The sequence below is a fragment of the Phyllobates terribilis genome, unplaced genomic scaffold, assembly GCF_046119375.1.
Source record: "Phyllobates terribilis strain yellow unplaced genomic scaffold, ASM4611937v1 Scaffold_5__5_contigs__length_657084704, whole genome shotgun sequence".
NCBI classification, from domain to species: Eukaryota; Metazoa; Chordata; class Amphibia; order Anura; family Dendrobatidae; genus Phyllobates; species Phyllobates terribilis.
The window spans coordinates 67846327-67869041 of NW_027362765.1; the positions used below are offsets into that span (position 1 = coordinate 67846327).

General features: G+C 50.9%; 1 pseudogene; it reads left to right on the forward strand.

The window, feature by feature from the left end:
- The first annotated feature begins 224 nt into the window (after nucleotides 1–224).
- The window catches only part of LOC141270732 (uncharacterized), a 48131-nt pseudogene continuing 25640 nt past the window's right edge, over nucleotides 225–22715 (forward strand).

Below are 22715 nucleotides of genomic sequence, written 5' to 3' on the forward strand. Positions count from 1 at the left end.
GTAGGGGGGGAAGAGACATTTCCAGGAGCTGAGCAGAGTTTATCCCTCTTTCTATTCGGTAAACGCTAGAATGTATGGGCTCCTTCCAGGTATGACGTCATTTCCAGGGGGGGGGTGTCCTGACTGTGCATTATGGGCGTGTTCTAGTTTAGCACACTCAACCCTTTCTATTCTGGGAACCTTTGCAGTTCTGCTTCCAGGACCTGTGATGATGTCACAGTCATGTGATCAGTCACATGGGGGGAGGAGCAGGATGGGGCTTGTAGGAAGTGAAGGGTTTTCTGTGTAGGAAGCGGCCACAGGTAAGAGCTGAAGCTGAGGAGAAGTCTACACTGGGGACCGGTAATGAGGGAGCAGGGACTGTGTGATAGAGGGGACAGGACTCAGTCCTGGGGGAAGCACCGGGACTCTGCACTGGGGACCTGTAATGAGGGAGCAGGGACTGTGTGATAGAGGGGACAGGACGCAGTCCTGGGGGAAGCACCGGGACTCTACACTGGGGACCGGTAATGAGGGAGCAGGGACTGTGTGATAGAGGGGACAGGACTCAGTCCTGGGGGAAGCACCGGGACTCTACACTGGGGACCGGTAATGAGGGAGCAGGGACTGTGTGATAGAGGGAACATGACTCAGTCCTGGGGGAAGCACCGGGACTCTACACTGGGGACCGGTAATGAGGGAGCAGGGACTGTGTGATAGAGGGGACAGGACTCAGTCCTGGGGGAAGCACCGGGACTCTACACTGGGGACCGGTAATGAGGGAGCAGGGACTGTGTGATAGAGAGGACAGGACTCAGTCCTGGGGGAAGCACCGGGACTCTACACTGGGGACTGGTAATGAGGGAGCAGGGACTGTGTGATAGAGGGGACAGGACTCAGTCCTGGGGGAAGCACCGGGACTCTACACTGGGGACTGGTAATGAGGGAGCAGGGACTGTGTGATAGAGGGGACAGGACTCAGTCCTGGGGGAAGCACCGGGACTCTACACTGGGGACCGGTAATGAGGGAGCAGGGACTGTGTGATAGAGGGGACAGGACTCAATCCTGGGGGAAGCACCGTGACTCTGCACTGGGGACTGGTAATGAGGGAGCAGGGACTGTGTGATAGAGGGGACAGGACTCAGTCCTGGAGGAAGCACCAGGACTCTACACTGGGGACCAGTAATGAGGGAGCAGGGACTGTGTGATAGAGGGGACAGGACTCAGTCCTGGGGGAAGCACCGGGACTCTACACTGGGGACCGGTAATGAGGGAGCAGGGACTGTGTGATAGAGGGGACAGGACTCAGTCCTGGGGGAAGCACCGGGACTCTGCACTGGGGACCGGTAATAAGGGAGCAGGGACTGTGTGATAGAGGGGACAGGACTCAGTCCTGGGGGAAGCACCGGGACTCTACACTGGGGACCGGTAATGAGGGAGCAGGGACTGTGTGATAGAGGGGACAGGACTCAGTCCTGGGGGAAGCACCGGGACTCTACACTGGGGACCAGTAATGAGGGAGCAGGGACTGTGTGATAGAGGGGACAGGGCTCAGTCCTGGAGGAAGCACCGGGACTCTACACTGGGGACCGGTAATGAGGGAGCAGGGACTGTGTGATAGAGGGGACAGGACTCAGTCCTGGAGGAAGCACCGGGACTCTGCACTGGGGACCGGTAATGAGGGAGCAGGGACTGTGTGATAGAGAGGACAGGACTCAGTCCTGGGGGAAGCATCGGGACTCTGCACTGGGGACCGGTAATGAGGGAACAGGGACTGTGTGATAGAGGGGACAGGACTCAGTCCTGGGGGAAGCACCGGGACTCTACACTGGGGACCGGTAATGAGGGAGCAGGGACTGTGTGATAGAGGGGACAGGACTCAGTCCTGGGGGAAGCACCGGGACTCTGCACTGGGGAGCGGTAATGAGGGAGCAGGGACTGTGTGATAGAGGGGACAGGACTCAGTCCTGGGGGAAGCACCGGGACTCTGCACTGGGGACCGGTAATGAGGGAGCAGGGACTGTGTGATAGAGGGGACAGGACTCAGTCCTGGGGGAAGCACCGGGACTCTACACTGGAGACCGGTAATGAGGGAGCAGGGACTGTGTGATAGAGGGGACAGGACTCAGTCCTGGGGGAAGCACCGGGACTCTACACTGGGGACCGGTAATGAGGGAGCAGGGACTGTGTGATAGAGGGGACAGGACTCAGTCCAGGGGGAAGCACCGGGACTCTGCACTGGGGACCGGTAATGAGGGAGCAGGGACTGTGTGATAGAGAGGACAGGACTCAGTCCTGGGGGAAGCATCGGGACTCTGCACTGGGGACCGGTAATGAGGGAACAGGGACTGTGTGATAGAGGGGACAGGACTCAGTCCTGGGGGAAGCACCGGGACTCTACACTGGGGACCGGTAATGAGGGAGCAGGGACTGTGTGATAGAGGGGACAGGACTCAGTCCTGGGGGAAGCACCGGGACTCTGCACTGGGGAGCGGTAATGAGGGAGCAGGGACTGTGTGATAGAGGGGACAGGACTCAGTCCTGGGGGAAGCACCGGGACTCTGCACTGGGGACCGGTAATGAGGGAGCAGGGACTGTGTGATAGAGGGGACAGGACTCAGTCCTGGGGGAAGCACCGGGACTCTACACTGGAGACCGGTAATGAGGGAGCAGGGACTGTGTGATAGAGGGGACAGGACTCAGTCCTGGGGGAAGCACCGGGACTCTACACTGGGGACCGGTAATGAGGGAGCAGGGACTGTGTGATAGAGGGGACAGGACTCAGTCCTGGGGGAAGCACCGGGACTCTGCACTGGTGACCGGTAATGAGGGAGCAGGGACTGTGTGATAGAGGGGACAGGACTCAGTCCTGGGGGAAGCACCGGGACTCTGCACTGGGGACCGGTAATGAGGGAGCAGGGACTGTGTGATAGAGGGGACAGGACTCAGTCCTGGGGGAAGCGCCGGGACTCTACACTGGGGACCGGTAATGAGGGAGCAGGGACTGTGTGATAGAGGGGACAGGACTCAGTCCTGGGGGAAGCACCGGGACTCTACACTGGGGACCGGTAATGAGGGAGCAGGGACTGTGTGATAGAGGGGCAGGACTCAGTCCTGGGGGAAGCACCGGGACTCTGCACTGGGGACCGGTAATGAGAGAGCGGGGACTGTGTGATAGAGGGGACAGGACTCAGTCCTGGGGGAAGCACCGGGACTCTACACTGGGGACCGGTAATGAGAGAGCAGGGACTGTGTGATAGAGGGGACAGGACTCAGTCCTGGGGGAAGCACCGGGACTCTACACTGGAGACCGTTAATGAGGGAGCAGGGACTCTGTGATAGAGGGGACAGGACTCAGTCCTGGGGGAAGCACCGGGACTCTACACTGGGGACCGGTAATGAGGGAGCAGGGACTGTGTGATAGAGGGGACAGGACTCAGTCCTGGAGGAAGCACCGGGACTCTGCACTGGGGACCGGTAATGAGGGAGCAGAGACTGTGTGATAGAGGGGACAGGACTCAGTCCTGGAGGAAGCACCGGGACTCTACACTGGGGACCGGTAATGAGGGAGCAGGGACTGTGTGATAGAGGGGACAGGACTCAGTCCTGGGGGGAAGCACCGGGATTCTACACTGGGGACCGGTAATGAGGGAGCAGGGACTGTGTGATAGAGGAGACAGGACTCAGTCCTGGGGGAAGCACCGGGACTCTACACTGGGGACCGGTAATGAGGGAGCAGGGACTGTGTGATAGAGGGGACAGGACTCAGTCCTGGGGGAAGCACCGGGACTCTCCACTGGGGACCGGTAATGAGGGAGCAGGGACTGTGTGATAGAGGGGACAGGACTCAGTCCTGGGGGAAGCACCGGGACTCTGCACTGGGGACCGGTAATGAGGGAGCAGGGACTGTGTGATAGAGGGGACAGGACTCAGTCCTGGGGGAAGCACCGGGACTCTGCACTGGGGACCGGTAATGAGGGAGCAGGGACTGTGTGATAGAGGGGACAGGACTCAGTCCTGGGGGAAGCATCGGGACTCTGCACTGGGGACCGGTAATGAGGGAGCAGGGACTGTGTGATAGAGGGGACAGGACTCAGTCCTGGGGGAAGCACCGGGACTCTACACTGGGGACCGGTAATGAGGGAGCAGGGACTGTGTGATAGAGGGGACAGGACTCAGTCCTGGGGGAAGCACCGGGACTCTGCACTGGGGACCGGTAATGAGGGAGCAGGGACTGTGTGATAGAGGGGACAGGACTTAGTCCTGGGGGAAGCACCGGGACTCTACACTGGGGACCGGTAATGAGGGAGCAGGGACTGTGTGATAGAGGGGACAGGACTCAGTCCTGGGGGAAGCACCGGGACTCTGCACTGGGGACCGGTAATGAGGGAGCAGGGACTGTGTGATAGAGGGGACAGGACTCAGTCCTGGGGGAAGCACCTGGACTCTGCACTGGGGACCGGTAATGAGGGAGCAGGGACTGTGTGATAGAGGGGACAGGACTCAGTCCTGGGGGAAGCACCGGGACTCTACACTGGAGACCGGTAATGAGGGAGCAGGGACTGTGTGATAGAGGGGCTGGACTCAGTCCTGGGGGAAGCACCGGGACTCTACACTGGGGACCGGTAATGAGGGAGCAGGGACTGTGTGATAGAGGGGATGGGACTCAGTCCTGGGGGAAGCACCGGGACTCTGCACTGGGGACCGGTAATGAGGAAGCAGGGACTGTGTGATAGAGGGGACAGGACTCAGTCCTTTGGGAAGCACCGGGACTCTGCACTGGGGACTGGTAATGAGGGAGCAGGGACTGTGTGATAGAGGGGACTGGACTCAGTCCTGGGGGAAGCACCGGGACTATACACTGGGGACCGGTAATGAGGGAGCAGGGACTGCGTGATAGAGGGGACAGGACTCAGTCCTGGGGGAAGCACCGGGACTCTGCACTGGGGACCGGTAATGAGGGAGCAGGGACTGTGTGATAGAGGGGACAGGACTCAGTCCTGGGGGAAGCATCGGGACTCTGCACTGGGGACCGGTAATGAGGGAGCAGGGACTGTGTGATAGAGGGGACAGGACTCAGTCCTGGGGGAAGCACCGGGACTCTACACTGGGGACCGGTAATGAGGGAGCATGGACTGTGTGATAGAGGGGACAGGACTCAGTCCTGGGGGAAGCACCGGGACTCTACACTGGGGACCGGTAATGAGGGAGCAGGGACTGTGTGATAGAGGGGACAGGACTCAGTCTTTTGGGAAGCACCGGGACTCTGCACTGGGGACTGGTAATGAGGGAGCAGGGACTGTGTGATAGAGGAGACAGGACTCAGTCCTGGGGGAAGCACCGGGACTCTACACTGGAGACCGGTAATGAGGGACCCGGGACTGTGTGATAGAGGGGACTGGACTCAGTCCTGGGGGAAGCACCGGGACTATACACTGGGGACCGGTAATGAGGGAGCAGGGACTGTGTGATAGAGGGGACAGGACTCAGTCCTGGGGGAAGCACCGGGACTCTGCACTGGGGACCGGTAATGAGGGAGCAGGGACTGTGTGATAGAGGGGACAGGACTCAGTCCTGGGGGAAGCATCGGGACTCTGCACTGGGGACCGGTAATGAGGGAGCAGGGACTGTGTGATAGAGAGGACAGGACTCAGTCCTGGGGGAAGCATCGGGACTCTGCACTGGGGACCGGTAATGAGGGAACAGGGACTGTGTGATAGAGGGGACAGGACTCAGTCCTGGGGGAAGCACCGGGACTCTACACTGGGGACCGGTAATGAGGGAGCAGGGACTGTGTGATAGAGGGGACAGGACTCAGTCCTGGGGGAAGCACCGGGACTCTGCACTGGGGAGCGGTAATGAGGGAGCAGGGACTGTGTGATAGAGGGGACAGGACTCAGTCCTGGGGGAAGCACCGGGACTCTGCACTGGGGACCGGTAATGAGGGAGCAGGGACTGTGTGATAGAGGGGACAGGACTCAGTCCTGGGGGAAGCACCGGGACTCTACACTGGAGACCGGTAATGAGGGAGCAGGGACTGTGTGATAGAGGGGACAGGACTCAGTCCTGGGGGAAGCACCGGGACTCTACACTGGGGACCGGTAATGAGGGAGCAGGGACTGTGTGATAGAGGGGACAGGACTCAGTCCTGGGGGAAGCACCGGGACTCTGCACTGGTGACCGGTAATGAGGGAGCAGGGACTGTGTGATAGAGGGGACAGGACTCAGTCCTGGGGGAAGCACCGGGACTCTGCACTGGGGACCGGTAATGAGGGAGCAGGGACTGTGTGATAGAGGGGACAGGACTCAGTCCTGGGGGAAGCGCCGGGACTCTACACTGGGGACCGGTAATGAGGGAGCAGGGACTGTGTGATAGAGGGGACAGGACTCAGTCCTGGGGGAAGCACCGGGACTCTACACTGGGGACCGGTAATGAGGGAGCAGGGACTGTGTGATAGAGGGGCAGGACTCAGTCCTGGGGGAAGCACCGGGACTCTGCACTGGGGACCGGTAATGAGAGAGCGGGGACTGTGTGATAGAGGGGACAGGACTCAGTCCTGGGGGAAGCACCGGGACTCTACACTGGGGACCGGTAATGAGAGAGCAGGGACTGTGTGATAGAGGGGACAGGACTCAGTCCTGGGGGAAGCACCGGGACTCTACACTGGAGACCGTTAATGAGGGAGCAGGGACTCTGTGATAGAGGGGACAGGACTCAGTCCTGGGGGAAGCACCGGGACTCTACACTGGGGACCGGTAATGAGGGAGCAGGGACTGTGTGATAGAGGGGACAGGACTCAGTCCTGGAGGAAGCACCGGGACTCTGCACTGGGGACCGGTAATGAGGGAGCAGAGACTGTGTGATAGAGGGGACAGGACTCAGTCCTGGAGGAAGCACCGGGACTCTACACTGGGGACCGGTAATGAGGGAGCAGGGACTGTGTGATAGAGGGGACAGGACTCAGTCCTGGGGGGAAGCACCGGGATTCTACACTGGGGACCGGTAATGAGGGAGCAGGGACTGTGTGATAGAGGAGACAGGACTCAGTCCTGGGGGAAGCACCGGGACTCTACACTGGGGACCGGTAATGAGGGAGCAGGGACTGTGTGATAGAGGGGACAGGACTCAGTCCTGGGGGAAGCACCGGGACTCTCCACTGGGGACCGGTAATGAGGGAGCAGGGACTGTGTGATAGAGGGGACAGGACTCAGTCCTGGGGGAAGCACCGGGACTCTGCACTGGGGACCGGTAATGAGGGAGCAGGGACTGTGTGATAGAGGGGACAGGACTCAGTCCTGGGGGAAGCACCGGGACTCTGCACTGGGGACCGGTAATGAGGGAGCAGGGACTGTGTGATAGAGGGGACAGGACTCAGTCCTGGGGGAAGCACCGGGACTCTGCACTGGGGACCGGTAATGAGGGAGCAGGGACTGTGTGATAGAGGGGACAGGACTCAGTCCTGGGGGAAGCACCTGGACTCTGCACTGGGGACCGGTAATGAGGGAGCAGGGACTGTGTGATAGAGGGGACAGGACTCAGTCCTGGGGGAAGCACCGGGACTCTACACTGGAGACCGGTAATGAGGGAGCAGGGACTGTGTGATAGAGGGGCTGGACTCAGTCCTGGGGGAAGCACCGGGACTCTACACTGGGGACCGGTAATGAGGGAGCAGGGACTGTGTGATAGAGGGGATGGGACTCAGTCCTGGGGGAAGCACCGGGACTCTGCACTGGGGACCGGTAATGAGGAAGCAGGGACTGTGTGATAGAGGGGACAGGACTCAGTCCTTTGGGAAGCACCGGGACTCTGCACTGGGGACTGGTAATGAGGGAGCAGGGACTGTGTGATAGAGGGGACTGGACTCAGTCCTGGGGGAAGCACCGGGACTATACACTGGGGACCGGTAATGAGGGAGCAGGGACTGCGTGATAGAGGGGACAGGACTCAGTCCTGGGGGAAGCACCGGGACTCTGCACTGGGGACCGGTAATGAGGGAGCAGGGACTGTGTGATAGAGGGGACAGGACTCAGTCCTGGGGGAAGCATCGGGACTCTGCACTGGGGACCGGTAATGAGGGAGCAGGGACTGTGTGATAGAGGGGACAGGACTCAGTCCTGGGGGAAGCACCGGGACTCTACACTGGGGACCGGTAATGAGGGAGCATGGACTGTGTGATAGAGGGGACAGGACTCAGTCCTGGGGGAAGCACCGGGACTCTACACTGGGGACCGGTAATGAGGGAGCAGGGACTGTGTGATAGAGGGGACAGGACTCAGTCTTTTGGGAAGCACCGGGACTCTGCACTGGGGACTGGTAATGAGGGAGCAGGGACTGTGTGATAGAGGAGACAGGACTCAGTCCTGGGGGAAGCACCGGGACTCTACACTGGAGACCGGTAATGAGGGACCCGGGACTGTGTGATAGAGGGGACTGGACTCAGTCCTGGGGGAAGCACCGGGACTATACACTGGGGACCGGTAATGAGGGAGCAGGGACTGTGTGATAGAGGGGACAGGACTCAGTCCTGGGGGAAGCACCGGGACTCTGCACTGGGGACCGGTAATGAGGGAGCAGGGACTGTGTGATAGAGGGGACAGGACTCAGTCCTGGGGGAAGCATCGGGACTCTGCACTGGGGACCGGTAATGAGGGAGCAGGGACTGTGTGATAGAGGGGACAGCACTCAGTCCTGGGGGAAGCACCGGGACTCTACACTGGGGACCGGTAATGAGGGAGCAGGGACTGTGTGATAGAGGGGACAGGACTCAGTCCTGGGGGAAGCACCGGGACTCTGCACTGAGCACCGGTAATGAGGGAGCAGGGACTGTGTGGTAGAGGGGACAGTACTCAATCCTGGGGGAAGCACAGGGCTCTGCACTGGAGACCGGTAATGAGGGAGCAGGGACTGGACCACATAATGCTCACCCTGCTCCTCTTTCCTCCCACCATGCCGAGTGCCTGGAGACAAGTGATCTTGCATTTGGACACTCCGAAGAGCTGTTGACATTTCCATTTATAGATTCTGGCCTCTCACCCCGGCTGTTTCAAGCATGACATGAGGAGATCGCAGGTAGGGATGCCCAATTATTTGAGCAGCCATGGTCACAGGAAGGTGACTGTGGGAAACTGCAATTACTGTTGCAAGAGGTGGATGATGATGAGACACAATTGCCAACAAGTGATGTTGTTAAGTCAGCAAGTCACGAGGAGGACCAGGTGTCGGAAGTGGAAGACGTGGTGGACGATAAAGTCACTGGCCCAACCTGGGAAGGTAACGTGCAGAGCGAGGACAGCAGCGCAGAGGGGGAGGGATTTGCAGTTCCACAACAGGCAGGAAGAGTCAGTGTGGTGGCCAGAGACACAAGGCGGGCAACTCTTAACCAGAATATCAACACGGACGAAGTTGGCAGGCCAAGGGTTAGGTGTTCCCAAGTCTGGCTCTTTTTTTAACACAGTACAGTGAACCCAAAAAAGGCCATTTCCAACATCAGCAAGGGCAGCACAATTACTAACCTGACCACCACCAGTATGCTCAGGCACATGATAGCAAAGCACCCAACTAGTTGGGCCAAATACCAGGGTCCAGAAACAGTGTTTGCTGGTGACACCACTGCTTCTTACCCTGTTCTACATGCACGCCAATCGCCTGTGCATGAGGCAGGCGAAGATGCCTCCCACCCTGCACCTTTCGTTGCACACCTCCAACCACTGTCAGCAGCCACGCCCTTGTTCCATCGCAGCATTCAGTTGTCCGTACCACAGTTGTTGGAATGCAGGCGTAAATACGCAGCCACCCACAGGCCACAATGCTAAATGGCTACATTTTCAGACTGCTTGCCCTGGAAATGTGGCCATTTAGGCTTGTAGAAACGTAAGCTTTCCACAACCTCATGGTGGCGGCTGTCCCTCGGTTGTCGGTCACCAGCTGCCACTATTTCTCCCGGTGTGCCATCCCCGCCTTGCACAAGCACTTGTCCCATAACATCAGCTGTGCCTTGACTAACGCTGTCACTGTGAAGGTCCATTTAACTACGGACACGTGGACAAGTGCTTGTGGCCAGGGATGCTACATTTCCCTGACGGGACACTGGGTGAAAATTTCGGAAGCCTGCGTCAGAACAAGTGCTACCAACACTGTGGATTGCAGGCCCTGGTTCTATCAGGGTTTCCCCCATTTTCTACAGAAGTTACTTTACCTCCTCCTCCTCACCCTCCATCTCCGAAACATCAACATTAGTCGCAAGCTGGAAGCATTGCAACATTGCCTCCGCCAAGCGGCAACAGGCTCTTCTGAAGCTAATCTGCTTAGGTGACAAAACACACACAGAGTTGTTGAAAGGTCTAACCGACCAGACTGATCTGTGGCTCCCGCCCCAGAACCTACGACCAGGCATGGTTGTGTGTGACAATGGCTGTAACCTGGTGACGGCTCTGAAGCTTGGCAACCTTGCAGACGTACCATGTCTGGCCCAACTGCTAAACTTAGTGGTTCAGCGATTTCTCAAAACCTACCCAAATCTGCCTGATATACTTGTGAAAGTACACTGCGTGTGTGCCAATCTCCGCAAGTCAGCTACAGCTGCTGCTGCCCTGGCAGTGCTGCAGCAGCAGTTGAAACTTCCAGCTCACTGACTGGTGTGCGATTTGACAACGCATTGGGCTGAACGTTACATATGTTGGCAATAGTGATGAGCGAACATGCTCGGATAAGGGGTTAACCGAGCACGCTCAAGTCCTAACCGAGTATTTTCGGCATGCTCGTATATTATGTTTGAGTGCCTGCGTTTGCATGATTTGTGGCTGTTGGACAGCCTCAACCCATGTGAGCATTCCCTAACAAACAGGCAATCCCTGCATGTGTTGAGGCTGTCTAACAGCCGCAAATCATGCAGATGCAGGGACTCGAACAAAATGTATGAGCACGTCGAAGATACTCGGTTGGTTAACCGCTTATCCAAGCACGTTCGTTCATCACTAGTTGGCAAGGCTTTGTGAGCAGCTGAGGGCAGTAGTTGAATGCCAGCTACAACATGCCCGTCAGTATTTTGGTCGGCCTCCGCATATAAGAGCTGATGAGTGGGCATGGATGTCGGACATCTGTATGGTTCTCCAAAACTTTGATTGCTCGATCAAGATGGTGAGCGGCGATGATGCCATAATCAGCTAAACCATCCTGTTTATCTTTCTACTGAAACAATCGCTGCTCACAATTAAACAGGAGGCTTTGCCAGTAGAGCAAATTGAGATGGAGCAAGAAACTATACAGGGTACTGCTGCATGGCTCAGCCTCATCTCATCTTCTCAACGCGGAATTGGTGATAGTGAGGAGGAAGAGGAACTGGTTGCCTGTGCTACAGACGGTACTACCCACATCACCTTCATTCTGTCTGTTAAAAGTGGATGGCGTGAAGACAAGGAGGAGAAGATGGACAGTCGTCCTCTTGTTGGGGACAGGGAAGTCTTGACTGTTGTCAATCTGGCACACATGGCTGAGTTTATGTTCCGCTGTCTTTCCCGTGTCCCTCATGTTTTATACATTTTGGCCAACATTAATTACTGGTTTGTCACTCTTCTCTGCACACACTATGAGGAGAACTTTCCATCTCCCCTTTCCGTGGTGGAGAGGTCTAATAAAATGTTGAACTACCGGAACGCCCTAATTGAAGAATTATTAAAAAAATTCCCATCTGGCAACGCTGGTGGCAGAGGTCACAGTTCCTTGGACAACCAAGTAGTAGGGATGAGGGAGACATGCAGCAGAGGCAGGGAAACACTATCAAAGGTCTTGGACAGTTTTCTCATACCCTCCCTGATGGGCAGGGTACTCTGACAAGGAGGGAAAAGTTTTGGAAGATGCTGAAGGAGTACCTTGCTGAACATACCAGCGTCCTCTGAGATTCCCCTGTTCCTTACAACTATTGGGTATCCAAGCTGAACACGTGGCATGAACTGTCTCTCTACGCATTGGAGGTCCTGTCCTGGCCTGTCTGTATATGATCCAGTGCCTTGTTGTGGGCTGTCAGGTGGTCATCAGATGGGGAGTTCTCACACTGCATACAAGATTTCACAGCCGGGACAGGAGACTTTGTACAGTAAGTACTGAAGATCCTGGTCTCCTCCATATCAGGTTCCATTATAATCCCCAGCAGGGTTGATGAAGTAACAGTCCTTTGTGCTGCTATATTAAACTATTAGCTTTTTTCAGGCCTCATTCAAATAGATTCTATTCTCTAATAATACTGCACTAATATGCAATTCGTGTAGGGTGAGCTGTCGCAGTACAGGTGGCGTAGTACAGCCATCTAGTCAGGGCTTATTGCCTTATAAATTATAATCCTTGCTGCTGCAACCTAAAAAAAAATATCAAGGTAACATCTATTCTGATTCCTATTAATATCGCTGTTAGCTGCATTTAGTATAGGGATAGATGCTAGGTATCATCTGATGTATATGAGTATTCATTCTGGCTACATACATCTCTTCCGAAGTCCATAACTTGTTTGCTTTTTTCCATACAGTCATTGACAGATTTGTGTTTTTTTATGGTGATCTGTGCTCAGAAATTTATCAAAGCAGGCAAAATTAACTGATTTAATGTGTCCATTCGCAGTTTCTCTGTAGCATCTGTATGTAAGAGGTAGTGGGGGGAGACTTTACGCTACTGGAGCTGGAATTATCACTTCTGAACTCTCCAGTGCTTTGTTTGCATCCATTTCTGGGTGCTTCTTGAAGTATGTTTGGGTTCATTGTCCTGCTGTAAGACCCTTGACCTATGATGTAAACCCAGCTTTCTGACACTGGGCACTACATTGCGACCCAAAATCCTTTAGGAATCTTCACATTTCATGATGCCTTTTACACAGTCAAGGCACCCAGTGCCAGAGGCAGCAAAACAACCCCAAAATATATTTGAACCTCCACCAGATTTGACTGAAAGTACTGTGTTCTTTTATTTGTCGGCCTTATTCCATTTACAGTAAACAGTAGAATGATGTGCTTTACTATCTTGGGCTCATCTGTCCACAAGACGCCTGCTGGCCCTCTAAAAATAGTGGGGGCAGCCTGCTGGCCCACCAAGTTTCACCAAGCAGAGATGCTTCCAGGGGTCTTTTCCATGCTGTTCCTATGCCATTTCAGTGCTGTTTCCATAGTTTTGAGCAATTTTTAGACCCATCCAGAACTACGGTGGGGGCCGCCGGAAAAATGCTCGAGTTTCCCATTGACTTCCATTATACTTGTTACTCGGGTTAAGCATTACCATTACGCTCGACTCGAGTGACGAGCAACCGACAATTTTAGTGCTGACTCAACACTACTATTGAAGCAAGTGAAAAGTATAAAAAAAAGTTTTTAAAAATATAAAAAAAAAATTAATATATAAAAGTTCAAATCAACCCCCTTTAGCCCCATTTAAAATAAAACGATAAAAACTTTAAAAAAATACGCATACCCTGGTGACCAAAAGTTTTGCATTTTTTTAAAGTGTGATTACGTATGTCTGGTTGTTGTGATGTCTTTTTACTGGTAATTTTAGTAAACCGGAAGCAAATGGTTGTCAGCTATAAGGATAAAAAATGTTTGACATTGCTTTATCCCTTTATATGTTAGTTTTCAACATTTGCTGGGCCAAATGTTTTACATATCTTGTCATGGGTAGTCTTTGAATTTTGCCTAATTTTTATTTTTTTTAGGTTAAAACATGACAGACAAGCCAAATTTATCACCAGATTTCAGGAAGCTTATTATTCTGAGAGAGAAGTCAGGCAAAAGCCAAAAAAAGTTAGCAATGGAATTCAACTGTTCTCAGAGTCAATGGTCATGGATATTAAAGAAAGAAAAAGAAGGTTATTGAACAGCTGACAAACCTAAAAGTGGACGACCATGGAAAACTTCCTCCAGAGTTGATCACAATGTTAAGAAAAAGTCAGTATCTGATGTCCATAAAAGTGCTGGACAGATTTCACACGAAATAAACTAAGAATATGGGGTCAAAGTGAGTCGCCAAACTGTGGTGCGACCGCTAAGAGCAGTATGGTTGAATGCACGAGTTCCAGTCAAGAAGCCTTTCATATCTGCAAAGAACTGGAAAGTCCGACTTGAGTTTGCCAAAGAACACAGCCAATGGAAAGTGACAGATTGGTCTAAGGTGTTGTGGCCCGATGAATGCAAGTTCAATCTGTTTGGTAATGATCGCAAATGCTATATATACAATGCCCAATTGGAAAACATAATGATGTAAGGTACCAAACACCTACAGTGAAACATGGTGTTGGCAATGTCATGGTTTGGGGCTGTTTTCTGCATCTGTCATTGGCCCTCTGCATAGAATTGATGGAAATATGAATGCTACCATATACAAGGATATACTGGATAATGTAATGCTGCCACATTTTAAAACCAAAGTAGGCACTGGATGGAAATTCCAGCAAGACAATGATCCTAAGCACACATCCAATTTAGTAAAAAAATTGGTTAGCAAAGAAAACTGTTCTCCTGTTGCAAAGGACAAGCCAATCACCTGATTTAAGCCCTATAGAGCACCTTTAGGATGAGTTAGGGTGACTAGTTGAAGCCCGTACCCATAGCAATAAAGATGAATTGTTTGCAGATTTGCAAATTGAATGGAGCAAGATCCCTCAAGATGTCTTGAATACCCTAGTGCAGGGTTCCCCAACTCCAGTCCTCAAGGCCCACCAACAGGTCATGTTTTCAGGATTTCCTTAGTATTACACAGGTGATAATTGCATCACCTGCACAGGCAATAATTCCATCACCTGTGCAATACTAAGGAAATCCTGAAAACATGACCTGTTGGTGGGCCTTGAGGACTGGAGTTGGGGAACCCTGCCCTAGTGGCTTCAATGCCCCATCGATGTGGTGCAGTAATTAAAGCAAGAGGTTATGCTACAAAATTCTACGTTTTGGCATTGTAAACCATGAATTACTCTATACGTTGTGATCAATAAATAGTATATGCAAAACTTTTGGCAGTCAATTTTCTATAATTAAATGGCCATACCTATATTCAAAAGCATTTTGGTTAAAATTTGAAGTCTTGCATGATGACAACTTCATGAACTTTCAATTCATCACCAGGAAAATGGCATCACAACAACCAGACGGAAGTAATCACACTTTAAAAAAAAATGCAAAACTTTGGATCGCCGCTGTATTTGATATCGCCGTATTCAGAAACGCCTGATCTATCAAAATATAAAAATAATTAATCCGATCAGTAAATGACGTAATGAGAAAAAAATCAAAACACCAGAATTAAGGTTTTTGGTCGCTGCAACATTGCAATAAAATGTTCGTGGAGTATTTGAAGCAGCGCAACGCAGCATACACGTGTCCCATGGAGGCCCACTCATTGTTGGTAAAGTGGTTTTCCGCAGAGTGACTGTGCGTGCTGTAGCTGAAACTCCACTATTGCCTGCTGCTGCTCACATAGTCTCTCCAGCATATGCAAGGTGGAGCTCCACCTTGTGGTTACATTGCATAAGAGGTGGTGGGTGGGAAGGCTGAAGTGATGCTGCAGGGCGGACAGGCGAGCAGTAGCAGGGTAAGAACACTGAAAGCCCACACACACTGCCTGCACTTTCAGCAGCAGCTCTGACGTGTTTGGATAATTTTTTAAGGAAGCTCTTCACCACCAAACTCAGCACATGCGCCTGGCAAGGGATGTGCGTCAAACTGACTAGGCCGAGAGTTGCTATGAGATTTTACCCTTTATTGCACCCCACCAGGCAGGGCATGAGGTTCAGTGGCAAACACTCATCGGTCTGTTGTTTGATCCCCCTTCACAGCTCTTGCATGGTGTGTGTTCGTACCCCCAAACAGATGAGTTTCAGAAAAGCCTGCTGTCATTTCCCACTGGCTGTACTGAAGTTGAGGGTGCAGGTGTTACTCTGACCGGATGAGGAGGTGGTGGTGGAGGAAGCGGAGTAGGAGGAGGAGGCAACATGGACAGAGAAACATCCAGTAATCCTTGGCGGTGGTAGGACATGCGCCAGAACTCCTTCTGCCTCAGGCCCAGCCGCTACTACATTTACCCAGTGGGCAGTTGGGGAGGTATTACGTCTCTGACCGAGCTTACTGGTTCACATATAGGTGATAATGTGGACCTTTCCACTGATCTGGAAAAGTAGTGGCGGCTGGGAACAGTCACCACCATCAGTTTTTTAAAACTGTCCACCTCCACCAGCCAAAATAGCAGCATTTCAAAGGCCAGGAATTTTGAAAAGCTTTCATTCAGGACCAGGGAATGTGCTTTCTTTTAAGTGTTATAGGAATGGACAGCTGAAAGCTTCCATGGGACGATGTGGAGATGCTCGGTGACACTGCTGGTGGTCGTCGTGTGGTGCTGTTACATCCTCGGTTTGCGGGGAGCCAGGTGGCCCTGTTGTTTGGGAGTGGAAGGGAGAGCCTGAGATAATTTAGAACAAATCTGAAAAGAAACATCTGTGTTTTTGATGCTGGACTGGAAATATTCTGTGATAAATCTCTGTATGTGACTATAATGTGATTGTGTGTGTTATACCGGGGGCAGGACGGGGCCATGACTGGATGTAGTGGATGTAGTGATCATGTGAAGCCGGTAACAGCTCCGGAGATTTCTTACATTCTTACATGGGATCTTTATGATGTTACATCGTCATCTTCTCCCCATTCAGGTCCCTACAATATCGGATCCTCTCAGTGGAGATCTTCTATATAAGAGAATTGTCCTGATTGACCATCAAGGATGGATAGGGACAGGAACAAGATGGCGGAGAGAATATTACACCTCACCCTAGAGATCCTCTTCCGGCTTACTGGAGAGGTGAGAGATTCTGATGACGTCACATTACATCATTCTTATCTATGGGAATAACGGACAGAACTGGAGAGGTGAGGACTCTGGAAATGTCTGTAGTGAGATTTTTTAATGTGTCTCTCCATAACCAGGATTACACAGTAGTGAAGAAGACCTCTAGTGAGCAATGTCAGGACCCTGTGTCTGAGGGATGGGAAAGACCCCTGAGCCCAATCACTGGACCTCCACCTCAGCCCCTGATACATGAGGACATCAATGACCAGAAGATCCTAGAACTCACCTACAATATGATTGAGCTGCTGACTGGAGAGGTGACACTGCTGGGAATGCTGAGACATTATAAAGTAATGCTATGAAGGGATCGGGGGGATGATGGTTTCATTGTATGTGTCAGGTTCCTATAAGGTGTCAGGATGTCACCGTCTATTTCTCCATGGAGGAGTGGGAGTATTTAGAAGAACACAAAGATATGTACAAGGACCTCGTGATGAAGGTTCCCCAGCCCCTCACATCACCAGGTAATAGGCAGGACTAAATACACATGGCCAATGATTATCTGTATGTAAAGAATGAATTCAGTCCCTATATGTGTTTTTTATAGTTTTATCCAGTAAAAGGACAACACAAGATAGATGTCCCCGTCCTCTTCTACTGGACTATAAACAAGAAGTTCCCTACGTTCCTCAGGATCATCAGGTAGATGGAGAGAAGGTGTCATGAGATTTTTCCCATGATGTGTAGATGGCTGTGAAGGTTTTGTGTTTAGTGTTTTTTTTTATATCCTCCAGTATAAGGAAAGAGTCAGACGGCTGTATAACTTGGCCAGGTATTGCATCACAATGCCCGAACTGGCCGGCGGCTCTCCCAACTCAAGCATGACAGCCTGTATTTCTGTACAACTGTCAAGCTTGGACCGCACACCTAATATCATGCCTTAAGTACTAACAGTGAGCAATAGTACAACCTCACTCTACCGAGCCCCACATAGGAAACATGCACTACAACTACAGTCTATTATATATACAGTGAACCCCCTAGAAACATCTCCCATGACTCCTCCCAGCTGCAGTGTTGACCCTCTGCATCTCACTCCTGCCCAGCTGCAGGGCTGACTCTCTGGAACTCTTGAAGTATGCTTGGGGTCATTGTCCTGCTGTAAGACCCATGACCTAGGATGCAAATCCAGCTTTCTGACACTGGACACTACATTCTGACCCAAAATCCTTTGGGAATCTTCACATTTCATGATGCCTTGCACACAGTCAAGGCACCCAGTGCCAGAGTCAGCAAAACAACCCCAAAATATCTTTGAACCTCCACCATATTTGACTGTAAGTACTATGTGCTTTTATTTGTAGTCCTCATTCAATTTTCCCTGAACAGTAGAATGATGTGCTTTACCAAATAGCTCTATCTTGGTCTAATCTGTCCACAAGATGGTTGCTGGCGCTTCAAAAATAGTGAGGGCCGCCTGCGGGCCCTCCAAGTTTCGAACTTTGCTGTAAAAGGGGAAAAAAAAAAAAAAAACTTCTTTAAATCTTTTTCCTTAGCGAGTGTGAACGAGCTGAGTGTGACCGGAGCATAAGTGCAAACGGAAGTAAGGCTGTGTGCCCACTATGCATTTTCCAAGCATTTATGCTGCGGAATTTCCACAGCATAAACGCTTGGGAAACGCTTGGTAATCCATCCCCCATGGTCCCCAATGACAAGCCGCAATGTTAATGCCCATGCTGCGGATTTTTCCGCAGCATTTATGCTGTGCTCAAAAATCCGCAGCATGTCCATTAATTTTGCGGAAGCGCTGCATTTTCGCCGCCATTGACTTGCATTAGAAGGCATTAAAAGCGCATCTCTGCATCTGCAGATGCGCATTCCATGCGTTCTAATGTGCGGATGGTACCCAGGTGTGGAGGACAGGAGACTCTCCTCCACACCCAGGTATCATAGAACCTGTAAAAAAAGAATAAAATAAAAAATAAAGATTATATTCACCTTCCTACGGCCCTCGGACTCCTTCTCTGTGCTTGCCGGCAGATCGCGAAGGACTGTAGGACCTGGGGTGACGTCACACTCATGTGACGGCAGGTCCTTCAGTACAGGGCACCGAGATCTGCCGGCAGCCAGCACAGGAGCGCAGCAAGACTGCGGGGGCCATCGGAAGGTAAGTATATATATATTTTTTTTTTATTTTTTACCATTCTCTCGGGTCACACTATATAAATCCATGCTGGTTGCATGGATTTATATAATGTGACCAAGTTGTCAAGCACTTTCCAAGCGATGCTAAAATCGCTTGGAAAGCGCTTCACACCCGCATGCGGAAATGCATGTGAAGAACGCTTCATTTCCGCATGTCCCTGGCAGGAAAAACGCATGTACAATCCGCATGCGTTTTTTTTCTGCCAGGGAGATGCAGAAACGCTCAGGAAAAAATCCCGAGCATTTCTGCATCGTGGGCACATAGCCTTAGTGTGTGACTTGTTGTTCAGTGACTTGGATTCAGGGAGTTTGGAAGGGAGGAATTTGGACTGAATTGCTGTCTGTATTTTAGTAATTCTTTACATTCTATTTCTGTCTAGTGCAATCCCCATTAGGAAATGAGCTCCATTTTTGGCAATGCTATCCAGTGTACATCTTGCCACATGTATGCAATCCTTGAACAGCCGGTCGGGGTTGCATACTGCTGCGCGAGATGTGTGCACGTTGTGCGTTTGGAAGCACAGGTACTGGATCTAAATGAGCAGCTGGCAACACTGAGATCCATTGACAATATGGAAAAGAGTCTGCTGCTCACTGAGCAGCTGCTCACTGGGGTAGATGTGGGGGAGGGTGGTAGTAGGGAGCTGCAGGACAGTGAGGCAGCTAGCTGGGTGACAGTTACAAGGGGGGCGTAGAGGGAAGAGTGCCAGGGAGGCTAGTCCTGATCTGGCACACCCCAATAAGTTAGCAAAGTTGGCAGATGAGGGGGGTGTCAGTACAGGGGTAGCACTGCTGCAGCAAGACATGTCCCCTGAAAGCCGAAGGAGTGTCAGCTCCAGTAAGGGGGAATCAGGAGAGCAGGGCAGGCCAGGCAGGTGCTTGTAGTGGGGGACTCAATTATTAGGGGAACAGATAGGGCAATCTGTCACAAAGACAGGGATCGTCGAACAGTGTGCTGCCTACCTGGCGCTCGAGTCCGGCACATTGCTGATCGGGTTGACAGATTGCTGGGAGGGGCTGGTGAGGACCCAGAGGTCATGGTGCACATTGGCACAAATGACAAAATTAGAGGTAGGTGGAAGGTCCTTAAAGATGATTTCAGGGAATTAGGCTGCAAGCTGAAAGCAAGGACCTCCAAGGTGGTATTCTCTGAAATACTACCGGTACCACGTGCCACGCCAGAGAGGCAACGGGAGATTAGGGAGATAAATAAGTGGCTCAAGAACTGGTGTAGGAAGGAGGGATTTGGGTTCCTGGAGAACTGGGCCGACTTCTCAGTTGGGTAGGGACCGGCTGCACCTTAATGGGGAGGGTGCAGCTGTGCTGGGGGAAAAATGGCTAGAAGGTTGGGGGGAGTGTTTAAACTAGGGATTGGGGGGGGGGTTATTCATTTTATAGGTGGGGAAGATAATGCAGATAGTGACCTGGGCACAAATAAAGAAATTGGGGGTGGGGTTAGAACAGTCAATAAAGTAAGAAGGAATAGAGGTACAGAGAGATACTTAAAATACATGTACACTAATGCCAGAAGCCTCACCAACAAAATGGAGGAATTAGAATTAATTTTGTTGGAAAATAATTATGACATGGTGGGGATATCTGAGACATGGCTGGACGAGAGCCATGACTGGGTTGTTAATTTACAGGGCTATAGTCTGTTCATAAATGACCGTACAAACAAGCGAGGGGGGTGTGTGTGTGCTTATATGTAAAAGCATCCTTAAAACCCATCTTGCGGGAGAATATATGTGAATCTAATAAAAATGCAGAATCCCTGTGGGTGGAGATAAGGGGAGGGGGAAAAAATAGTAAATTACTGATAGGGGTTTGTTATAAGTCTCCAAAAATAATGGAAGCAGCGGAGAATATCCTCGTAAAGCAAATAGATAAAGCAGCGACTCAAGGACAAGTCATTATTATGGGGGACTTCAACTACCCTGAAATACATTGGGGGACAGAAACCTGTAGTTCAAGCAAAGGTAATAGGTTTTTGATAACTATGAGAGACAATTACCTTTCACAGCTGGTTCAGGACCCAACAAGAAGGGGGGCACTGCTAGACCTAATATTAACCAACAGGCCAGACCGCATATCAAATATACGAGTTGGGGGTCACTTGGGTAATAGTGATCACAAAATAATAAGTTTTCATGTAACCTTTAATAAGATGTGTAGTACAGGGGTTACAAGGATACTAAACTTCAGGAAGGCAAATTTCCAGCGGTTGAGAGATGATCTTAGTGCAATAAACTGGGACCATATCCTGAGACCTAAAACTACACAAAGCAAATGGGAGACATTTATTAGCATCCTGAATAGGACCTGTGCACAATATATACCCTATGGGAATAAACATGCTAGAAATAGGAGGAAACAACTATGGCTAAATGGAGCGGTAAGGGGTGCAATAAGTGACAAAAAGAAAGCATTTAGAGAACTAAAGCAAGTAGGTAGTGATGAGGCATTAAATATAGAAAATTAAATTCTGTAAAAACCAAATCAAGGCAGCAAAGATTGAGACAGAGAGAAGCATTGCCAGAGAAAGTAAAAATAATCCCAAAATATTCTTTAACTACATAAATAGTAAAAAAAATAAAATATGATAGTGTTGGCCCCCTTAAAAATAGTCTGGGTGAAATGGTGGATGAGGATGAGGAAAAAGCCAATATGCTAAATGATTTTTTTCAACAGTATTTACACAAGAAAATCGCATGACAGAAAACATGATTAGTGATAACAAAAATTCTCCATTAAATGTCACTTGCTTAACCCAGCAGGCGTCTAAAAATCACTAAAGTTGACAAATCCCCGTGCCCGGATGGGATATACCCGCGAGTACTGCAGGAATTAAGTAACGTCATAGATAGACCATTATTTTTAATCTTTAAAGCTTCCATAATAACAGGGTCTGTACCACATGACTGGCGTATAGCAAATGTGGTGCCAATATTCAAAAAGGGGACAAAAACTGAACTTGGAAATTATAGGCCAGTAAACTTAACCTCTACTGTGGGTAAAATCCTGGAGGGTTTCCTAAGAGATGCTATACTAGAGTATCTGAAGAAGAATAACCTCATGACCCAATATCAACATGGGTTTACGAGGGACCTTTCCTGTCAAACTAACTTGATCAGTTTTTATGAGGAGGCAAGTTCTGGACTGGACCAAGGAAATGCAGTGAATGTTGTGTATATGGACTTTTCAAAAGCTTTTGATACAGTTCCACACAAAAGGTTGATACATAAAATGAGAACAATGGGGATAGGGGAAAATATATCTATGTGGGTTAAGAATTGGCTCAGTGATAGGAAACAAAGGGTGGTTATTAATGGAAAACACTCAGACTGGGTCTCAGTTAACAGTGGGGTACCACAGGGCTTAGCATTGGGCCCCCTTCTTTTCAACATATTTATTAATGACCTTGTAGGGGGCAAACAGTAATATTTCAATATTTGCAGATGACACTAAACTTTGCAGGGTAATCAATACAGAGGAGGACAATTTTATATTACAGGAGGATCTATGTCAACTAGAAGCTTGGGCTGATAAATGGCAAATGAGCTTTATTGGGGATAAATGTAAGGTAATGCACTTGGGCAGAGGAAATAAAATGTATAATTATATGTTTAATTGTAAAACACCGGGCAAAGCTGTAACTGAAAAAGACCTGGGTGTATTGGTGGACGACAAGCTCACGTTTAGTGGCCAGTGTCAGGCAGC